Source organism: Camelus bactrianus, chromosome 4 (assembly GCF_048773025.1).
Source record: "Camelus bactrianus isolate YW-2024 breed Bactrian camel chromosome 4, ASM4877302v1, whole genome shotgun sequence".
NCBI lineage: Eukaryota > Metazoa > Chordata > Mammalia > Artiodactyla > Camelidae > Camelus > Camelus bactrianus.
The window spans coordinates 9,812,408-9,821,864 of record NC_133542.1 but is presented as its reverse complement, the minus strand read 5'-3'; the positions used below and the strand labels follow the sequence as shown (position 1 = coordinate 9,821,864).

The following is a 9,457-nucleotide window of genomic DNA, read 5'->3' as shown; positions in this document are numbered from 1 at the left end:
TGTGTTTATTCCGTTTGGAATGAATGGTAGTGATCACCTTTCCGGTGATGAGTGGTCTCATTTTTGTACCATCCTCCTTCTTCTCTATTTAGAGTAGACCTGTTGATGTTTCTTTTAGCATGGGTTCAGTGTTGCTAAACTCTTTTCGTTTTTGCTTGTCTGTGAAGTTCTTTACCTCCCCTTCTATTCTAAAGGATAGCTTTGCTGGATAGAGTATCCTAGGCTGCTTCTTTTTGTCTGTTTTGTTTTGTTTTGTTTTGTTTTGTTTTTCATTCAAGAATTTCAATAGATCTTGCCACTCCCTTCTGGCCTGTAGTGTTTGTGTAGAGAAATCCGCTGAGAGCCTTATGGGGGTTCCCTTGAAACTCACTCTGTTTTTCTCTTGCCTAAAGGCGTTTAGGATCATTGCTTTATCCTTGACTCTGGCCATCTTGATTAGCCTATGTCTTGGTGTGGGCCTGTTTGAGTTCTTTCTGTTGGGTACCCTCTGAGCCTCCTGGACTTGGATATCTGATTCCTTCTTTAGATTTGGGAAATTTTCAGTCATGCTTTCTTCGAATATCTTTTCGGTCCCCTTGGTTCTTTCTTCCCCTTCTGGAACCCCTATTGTGCGTAGATGGGCACGCTTTCGAGGGTCCCTTAGGTCCCTAAGATGGTTTTCGTTGTTCTTTATTGGTTTTTCTCTCAGCTGTTCTGATTGGGTTCTTTCTGTTGTCCTGCCTTCTAGGCCACTTATTCGTTCCTCTGCGTGATCTAGCCTGCTTTGGACAGCCTTTAGACCAGTTCTCATTTCAGCCAATGAGTGGACCAGTTCTCCTTGACTCTTCTTTATAGCTTCGATTTCGTTTTTGACGTATAGTATATCTCTCAACACTATCTCTTGGAGTTCCTTCAGGACTTGGATCACTCCTTTTTGGAAATCTTGATCGAGCAGGCCATCCACGTCTATTTCATGGATCGTGCTTTCAGGGAATTTCTCTGGCTCTTTTAATTGGGAGTGGTTCCTCTGCTTCTTCATAATGCTCCTATCTCTCTGGCACTGTGGCTTAAGGAGTATCAGTTATCTATTGGTGTCCTTAAGGAGTTTATGTATTTATCGAAAGCCTAGGCAGGCATAAAACTTTAAAAGAGAGAGGGGGATAGGGGGAGAGAGAGAGAGACAGAGACAGAGACAGAGGGGGAGAGGGAGAGAGGGGGTGGGGGCAGGATGTTAAAAGAATGGAGAAAAAAAGGTTTGAAAACAGTGTACGATCAATAATAGAAGAGCAAGTTGAAGCAGAATAGCAATTGAGCTGAGACGTCTTCTAAAAGCCTTTAAAAACAAATAGAAAAGATCAGAAAATAATATACAATTGTTTCAAAAGTAAATTTTTAAAAGGTAATCGGAAATAGAACAGATTTTAACAAAAGATAAAACAGAGGATTTTAAAAGACGGGAGAAAGAAAAGGTTTGAAGACAGTGTGTAATCATGAATAGAAGAGTAAGTGGAAGCAGAATAGCGATCGAGTTGAGACGTCTTTTAATAACCTTAATAAAAAGGAGGAAAAAAATCGAGAAACAATATTTGAAACCTGTGAATAACCAGTAACAGGAGATCAAAACCAAGAGAATGAAAAAGGGAAGGGGGTGGATGTTTAAAAATAATAATAATGAAAAGACTTGAAATGAAACATTTAAAAGGGATTAAAACCGTAAACGTATACGACTGTTCAAAAGTAAAGGTTAAAAAGGTAACAGAAGGTAAAACCGATGTAAAAGAGATTAAAAAAGAAAAAGGAAAAGAAAAAAAAAAAGAGGGAAAAAAAAAAAAAAAAAGGATGTGTTCTCCTGGAGACGGTGCGCTCTTAACGGTTTCACCGAGAAGTCTTTCTGTCGTCGCCCTGTTTCGTGAACTCAGCTTGCTGTTTCCGCGGGCCCTCTGTCGGCGCCCTCGTCTGTGCTGCCCTCGGTGCCTGTGGGCAAGTAGATCGCGCCCCCTCCTGGCACCGCGGTCGGATGCTGCGTTCCTGCCGGGAAGGAGGGAGGGTGGCTGGCCGCCTGCCCTCTCCCGGCGCCGGTCGCTCCGCTGCTCTGTGCGGCTGTGTGCTCCGCCTCGGGTCGGGTCGGCGCTCCTCTCCGTAGGTGGGCTCGGGGGAGACCGTGGAACCGCCCCGCCCCTGCTGCGTTCCAAAACTCGGCTCCTTCTTAGTCTTGGTGGCGCGAGTTCTCTGAGGTACCGGGGCAGATATATAATATCTGCCTCAGGCTGAAAACGAGTCTCAGTCCTGCCTAGGAGGTTGCAGAGCCCCCGGGTGCGGATTCGAGTCTCGGCCCCGCCCCCGCTCCCGCCCCCGCCCGCGCGCTGCGCGCCGCGCGCCAGGGGCTATGGCGGCTGTGGCTGCGCCCCGCCTCTCTTCTCGCGAGAAGGGCCGGTGATGGCGCCGCGGGTCTGAGGAGATGGAGGCTACGGCGCCCCTCCCCCCAGGGCACACCGGCCGTGTTGCTTTGCCTTTCTTTCCCCGTAATGGAAAGAAAGTTGGGGGGGCGGGTTGTTCTGCTCTGTATCCCCTCCCGGCCACGGCGCGTGGTGCCGCCGCCACGGTCCTCCGCCCGGCTCGTGCGGCCTGTCCCGGCCCCCGGCTGCCGGCCTGCGACTCGGGCTGGGTGTCGCGGGGACCCTCTGTGCCCATTTCACTTGGGTCGGTCGGTCAAGGGGCGCTCCGGGCAGATCTGAGACTCGGAGGCTCCCCCACCGTCCCGTCGGCCTCTCCGTTGGAGACGGGGAGGTCTGGCGAACGAGCCCTATTCCTCCTCTGCCGGTCCCTCCCGCACTGTTTTGCTTTTGACTCTTTCTTTTCTCCTTTTCTCCTACCAGATTTTGGGCGTCTTTGTCTTTCGAAGAGGGCGGTGTTCTGTCGGAGTTCCGCAGGTGGTCTGATTGGCCGAGTGGGTCCGTCGATGTGAGTTTTGGTGTATTTGTGGGAGAGGGTGAGCTACGAGCGTCCTTCTACTCCGCCGTCTTGCTTCTTCTCGGGTTATTTTTGAAGAGTAGGTGCTGGGGATTGAACCCTGGACGTTTATTTTTTGCATGCTAAGCATGGGCTGTACTGCCTGATCTCTAGACCCTCCCCACCGCAACCCCCCCCTTTCCCACCGCCTCCATAGTACTCGATGAATCTCCTACCTAGATATCCATGCTTCCTTGGAATAGGGCCGTCGTTTTCTTCATCGGATTGATGCACGTCTGTGGATTCGTCTCGTTTCTCTCCACTGCGGTGGGTGGCATCGGGGCGTGGGGTGGGGTGGAGTGGCGTGGGCTGGGAACAGTTCTTCACGTGTAGAGGTGGAGCGGAGCGATGAGGATGGTGACTGTTTCCCCGAGTGCTCGCGCCGGGTGATGGAGGCCTGTGGTCTGACTTGGAAGAGGACTCGGGTGACCAGAACAGAGCCTGTGTGGGGTCGTTGTGGAGGGAGGAACTCCACCCCCCCCCCCAGCCCCAGCCAAGGCACTCGTACCTCATCGAGGGACGGTCGGCCGAAAACAAACGAAAGCTGTCAGAGGTTTGGGGGTGGGGGTGAAGGGGTGTGTGTGTGTGTGTGTGTGTGTGTCTGTGTCTGTGTGTCTGTGCCTGTGTGGTGTGTGTGTGTGTGTGTGGTGTGTGTGTGTGTGTGTGTGTGTGTGTGTGTGTGTGTGTGTGTGTGTCTGTGTCTGTGTGTCTGTGCCTGTGTGGTGTGTGTGGTGTGTGTGTGTGTGTGTGTGTGTGTGGTGTGTGTGTGTGTGGTGTGTGTGTGTCCCCGTTCTCCGTACCACGGTCTCTGGTCGAGGCCCCCACGAGCGGAGAGAACGCACGCCAGGCCGTCCGTGCTCCTGGTTGTCCGGCCGCGTGTCCCTGCCACCCAGAGATCCCGAACCGTCCCGCTCGCTCCCCTGCCATGTGCCATGTGCCACCTTCCTGTCGGCCGGGCGCTATTTTAGACCCTGCGAAGAAGTCGACCGGACGGCCGGGCCGGGCCGGGCCGAGCCGAGCCGAGCTGAGCCGATCTGAGCCGAGCCCGTCCAGGCTGGGGTGGGTGGTGCTGGGTTCAGAGGAGTGGGGTACAATCGGGAGGCGGGCGTCGATGGAGGGGAGGGGGAGGGGGAGGGGGAAGGGAGAGGAAAGGGGAGGGGAGGGGGAGCAGGGATGACGATGGTCTGGGGCTTGGCGTGTGGGGTGGGGGTGGGAGGGACGGTAGCCATCCTATGACTTTCTCTCCCTACCCCGCCTTTTGCAAGTCTGTTAGAGTGACAAGGTGGTGCAGGTTTCTGGCTGGTGCACACCATAGTGATTCTGTTCTTCTTTTTCCTGGTCTTTTTCAGGAACCCTCGTCCCGAGGGACTGAATCTAGTGCCCTGTGCTGCGCGGTACGACCTAGGGGTCGAATCTGCCAGGAGAGGACTTACAAGGATTTCGAGGATCCTGGAAAACTGCTACCATCCAGAATCCTACATGGATGTTCAAGATCTTGTGGATGGACGGACGGACGGACGGACGGAAGACGGATCGAATGGAGGCCCCGCCCCCATCCCCTGGACCCCTTGGCCCAGGAGGATCGTGATGGGTCTGGAAAGGACTCTTCCGACGAGGGTCTTGGGATGGACTTTCTCTGTCCGCGGAAGGTGTTTCTGCAGAAAGAGGAAGAGAGGGGCGTTCTCGGCCAGAGAGCCCGAACCGCCTCCTTTCAGGGATCCGCTCCAGTCAGGGTTGGGGTCGGGGTCAGAACGCAGCCACCGACAGCTCCCCTCCCTCGTCTTGGCTCTCCAACTTGGGAAACCCTCCTCCCTGCCCCCTCACCCATCTTCTCTTCAGCCGGCCTCCAGCTTCCCCGTGCCAACCACCTCTCTCATGCTGCCGGACTTTCCTCCTCCTTGGGCTGCCAGGAAGCTCTCCCGCTCCTCCACGTGCTTTGGCTTGGAATCCCTGACAAACACAAGCGGTGCTGGTGGGCGGGGCCGCGGGCGGTGGCAGAAGGACTCCCTTCATCTTATGGGAGCGATTTTTATCTCCATAGAGGTGGCGATTGAGAAAACACATAAAATCACTCAGAAGAATACCCATGTGTAGTATCCCTGACCTAGATCCATGTCTGTCTGTCTGTCTGTCTGTCTGTCTCTCTCTCTCTCTCTCTCTCTCTGCCTCTCTCTCTCTCTGCCTCTCTCTCCATTTCGCTATTCTGTGTGTGTGTGTGCGCACGCGCGCATGCGTGTCTGTCTGTCTCCCTTGTCTCTCTTTCCTCTCCTCTCCCCTCCTCTCCTCTTCCCTGTTCTCCCCCCTTCCCCCTCACCCCTCCACTCCTCTCTTCTCCCCTCCACTCCTCTCCTCTCCCTCTTCTCCTCTCCCCTCGCCTCTTCTCATTTCCCCTCCCCTCCCCTCTTTTCCCTCCTCTCCTTTCCTGTCCTCTCCCCTTTTATCCCTCCTCTCCTCTGCTCGCTCTCTCTCTCTCTCTCTCTCTCTCTCTCTCTCTCTCTCTCTCTCTCCCCCCTTCACTTCCCTCCCTCCTCCCTACCCCCCCAACCCCTACCTTCACAGGGCCTCATAGATTGCAATCGGTTTCCATGAAATGTGATGAAGAGGGAATGAATTTTAGAATGATATCCCCATGCCATCGAATCCTTCTTCCCCAGGGATAGCGACTTATTTGTGGTCGTGTTTGTTTTTGTTTTTCTTGTTGTTTTGGGGCGCATCGAGGGCGCAGGAGGCGTTGGGAGTGAGGGTGATGTTTCTCTTTCTGTCTGTCTCCTCCTTAGGACGGATTTTAAGAGGAGGGAGGACTCACAGAAATCTACCATCTTGTCTCGTACTGCAGCTGTGTTTGAGCTTCCTATACGATCTGGGCGGAACACTCCCCACCCTCACCTCAAGCCGCCATTGCCGCCCCCTCAGCCCCCTGCACCCCCGTCCAGTCCCACACTTGGGGCTGTGGTTGGGCATGGGGGGATGTTGGCGGGGTGGTGGTTGGTGGGGGGTGGGGTGGTGGAGGAAACCAGAAAACAGACCACTGTGGCACGTGGGTGACTGGGGCTTCAGGGTGAAGGAGGATGAATAAAATGGCCGGAATTAGGCTAACGGATTGCTTCCTCTTTTTTTGGCGGGGGGGGGGAGGGGAGGATCATTAGGTCATTCATTCATTCATTCACTCATTCATTTGCTGGGGGGGGTGTCATTCGGTTTCTTATGCTCGCCCTGAAAACGGTCAACTGTCCTGACTGACTGGTTGCTGCTCACGGTTCCAGGCCTGTTGTTGAAACTGGAAGCTATCGATCTTACTGTTTCTACTGTATTTCACTCATTGAAAGTCATCATCATGCTGGGTCTCTGAGTCTTTCTCCGAGGAGAAGGTCGGTCACGGGACTAATGACCTGACAAAATAGCCTGAGTGACCAAGAAGGCCACACCTTGAGTGCTTATGAGATAACGAGATCTAACCACCAGCCTCTATAGAATGGGTCACCTGGAGGCATCGTGACACCATTCTGAGTCTTCTGATGAGAAAACGATTCTGTGGATGGTGATCGATGCCCGATTGTTTGAGCTATGGCTCTAGAACCACCCCACCCACTCCATCCCCAAGGTGGGTACACAGTTTTGAAGACGCTAGCCTGCTGTGAATCCCCTTTGCTCGGCAGAGCGATAAAATGTCCTCTTTGCTTCTAAGCTCCAAGACCTTGTCTCTGGATTCTTGTGCTCGTCCGAGACGGAGGCCGATCTTTTGTCAACAAGCGTGCTTCAGAAACAGCGGATGCCCGAGAAGGACACTCTGCCTCTCCCTCTTCTTCCGGGCCTGAAATGGGGAGGAAAAAAAATCGCTTCCCCTGGAAGCCGGAGTCCGGTGCCCGCCATCCGGAGGGACTTCTGGCTTGGCCTTCTCCTGGGGTTGGGGGGGGAGGGCGCGCCACTGAACGTGTTCTTTTTCAACTCCCTGTTTCTCTCTCCTCGAGTTATCTCTTTGGGACGGCTCCCACACTGGGTGAAAACAGACAAACAGACTGGTATGTCTACCTACCCCACCCTTCGCCCCCAAATGACTGATCTCCTGTCCCATCAGAATCACCACTTGTTTTCCAACGTGGCTTTCTTGGATCCTGTAGGACTTGTAAAGGAAAAGCCCAGCTGGGCTAACAAGCCAATGTCACTAATCTAAGTGTGATAAGTGTCCGTTTACTGATCTAAGTTCTGCTGGGCTAACTCGTAAATTTAAAGTTTAGTATCAGTTTACTGGGCTAACAAGCTAACTCGTAAATCCAAGCTCAACAAGTGTCAGTAACGTGATCTGTTCCAAATTGATAAGCTCCAGTGTACTGATCCTTTGCATTTTGTTGTTTCAGCCTTATTGGCGAATAGACCCATATTTGTAATTAACCCCATGAAACCTCATGTGCACGTCTTGGAGGTGCTCAGAGCTTCGGAGTAGAAGCCCCTCTGAGCCCGCCGGCGTAATAAATCTGAATACACCAACCCTCCGAGTGGTGCATGTTTCTTGGCTGGCCTGTCATTTCCGTAACAGACCTTTTCCCACCCACTCGGGCGCGTTCTGTAATTCTGAGTGTGGGGAGGATCCGTCTTCTGTCTGTAGCGCCTGGGATCTCCTAGGAGCCCTCCGCGTGTCTTCCCCGAGTGACTCCTAATGCGTGCTGACGGGAAAGGCGGGGGTTGGCCTGGAAATGCAGGAAGCATTTAGTGCCTCCCCCTGGACAGGGGAGGTAATTAGCGGACTTCCCCCTGCCAGGGAACAGCTGTGACACCAGGCAGCTGCGTGAAGGTCGGCCCTATACCTCCCCCACCCACTCGGCCGCGTTCCGGTATTCTGAGTGTGGGTGGTTCCATCCTCGGTCTGCAGAACCTGGGATCTATTAGGAGGCCTCCGCGTGTCTTCTCCGAGTGTATCCTAGTGCGGGCTGACGGGAAAGGCAGGGGTTGGCGCTGGAAATGCAGGTATCATCTAGTGCCTCCCCCTGGACAGGGGAGGTAATTAGCGGACTTCCCCATGCAATGGAACAGCTTTGACAGCAGGCAGCTGCGGGGAGGTCGGCCCCAAATATTCCCCACCCACTTGGCCGCGTTCCGGAATTCTGAGTGTGGGGAGGTTCCGTCCTCTGTCTTCAGCGCCTGGGATCTCCTAGGAGAAATCCGGGTATTTTCCCGATTGTCTCCTAGTGCGGGCTGCCTGGGAAAGTCGGGGGTTCGGCTGGAAATACAGGAAGCATGTAGTGCCTTCCCCTGGACAGGGGAGGTAATTAGCGAATGTACCCCTGTCAGGGAACAGCTGTTACACCAGGCAGCTGCGTGGAGGGCGGCCCCAAAACTCCCCTAACCACTAGGCCGTGTTGCGGAATTCTGATTGTGGGGAGGTTCCGTCCTCTGTCTGCAGTGCCTGGGTTCTCCTAGGAGCCCTCCGCGTGTCTTAGCTGAGTGTCTCCTAGTGCGGGCTACCAGGGAAATGCGGGTGTTGGGCTGGAAATGCAGGTAGCATCTAGTGCCTCACTCTGGACAGGGGAGGTAATTAGCGGTCTTCCCCTGACAGAGAACAGCTGTGACACCAGGCAGCTGCGTGGAAGGCAGCCCCAAAACTCCCCAAACCACTCCTACTTATTCCGTAATTCTGAGTGTGGGGAGGTTCTGTCCACTGTCTGCAGCACTTTGGATCTCCTAGGAGCACTCCGAGTGTCTTCCCTGAGTGTCTTCTTGTTTGGGCTGCCTGGGAAATTCGGGGGTTGGGCTGGAAATGCAGGTAGCATGTAGTGCCTTCCCCTGGACAGGGAAGGTAATTAGCTGAATTCCGCCTGCCAGGGAACAGCTGTGACACCAGGCAGCTTCGTGGAGTGCGGTGACAAACCTCCCCCAGCCACTCGGCCGCGTTCCAGTATTCTGAGTGTGGGGAGGTTCCGTCTTCTGTCTGCAGCGCCTGGGATCTCCTAGTAGCCCTCCTCGTGTCTTCCTCGAGGGACTCATAGTGCGGGCTGCTGGGGAAAGGCGGGGATTTGACTGGAAATGCAGGAAAAATGTAGTGCCTCCCCCTGGACAGGGGAGGTAATTAGCGGATTTACCCTGCCAGGGAACAGCTGTGACACCAGGCAACTGCGTGGAGGTCGGCCACAAAAGTCCCCAATCCACTCGGCCGCGTTCCGGAATTCTGAGTGTGGGGAGGTTCCGTCCTCTGTCCGCAGCGCCTGGGATCTCCTATGAGCCATCCGCGTGTCTTCCCCGAGTGTCTCCTAGTGCGGGCTGCCGGGGAAAAGCTGGGGTTCGGCTGGAAATGCAGGAAACATGTAGTGCCTACCCCTGGAGAGAGGAGGTAATTAGCGGACTTCCCCCTACCAGGGAACAGCTGTGACACCAGGCAGCTGCGTGGTGGGCGTCCCAAAACCTCCCCAAACCACTCCTATTTATTCCGTAATTCTGATGGTGGGGAAGTTCCTTCCTCTGTCTGCAGCACTTGGGA

The 9,457-nt window shown here is 54.2% G+C and overlaps 1 long non-coding RNA gene across 1 annotated transcript in view; it reads left to right on the top strand.

The window, feature by feature from the left end:
• Positions 1-6,084, top strand: part of LOC141577431 (uncharacterized) — a 6,934-nt gene extending 850 nt beyond the window's left edge. Inside the window, exons 1-2 of the long non-coding RNA XR_012506301.1 lie at positions 1-4,047; positions 4,338-6,084. The exon at positions 1-4,047 is cut by the window's left edge and continues 850 nt beyond it. This is a non-coding gene — a long non-coding RNA (uncharacterized LOC141577431). The remainder of the gene's footprint in view (positions 4,048-4,337) is intronic.
• Positions 6,085-9,457: the final 3,373 nt, after the last annotated feature.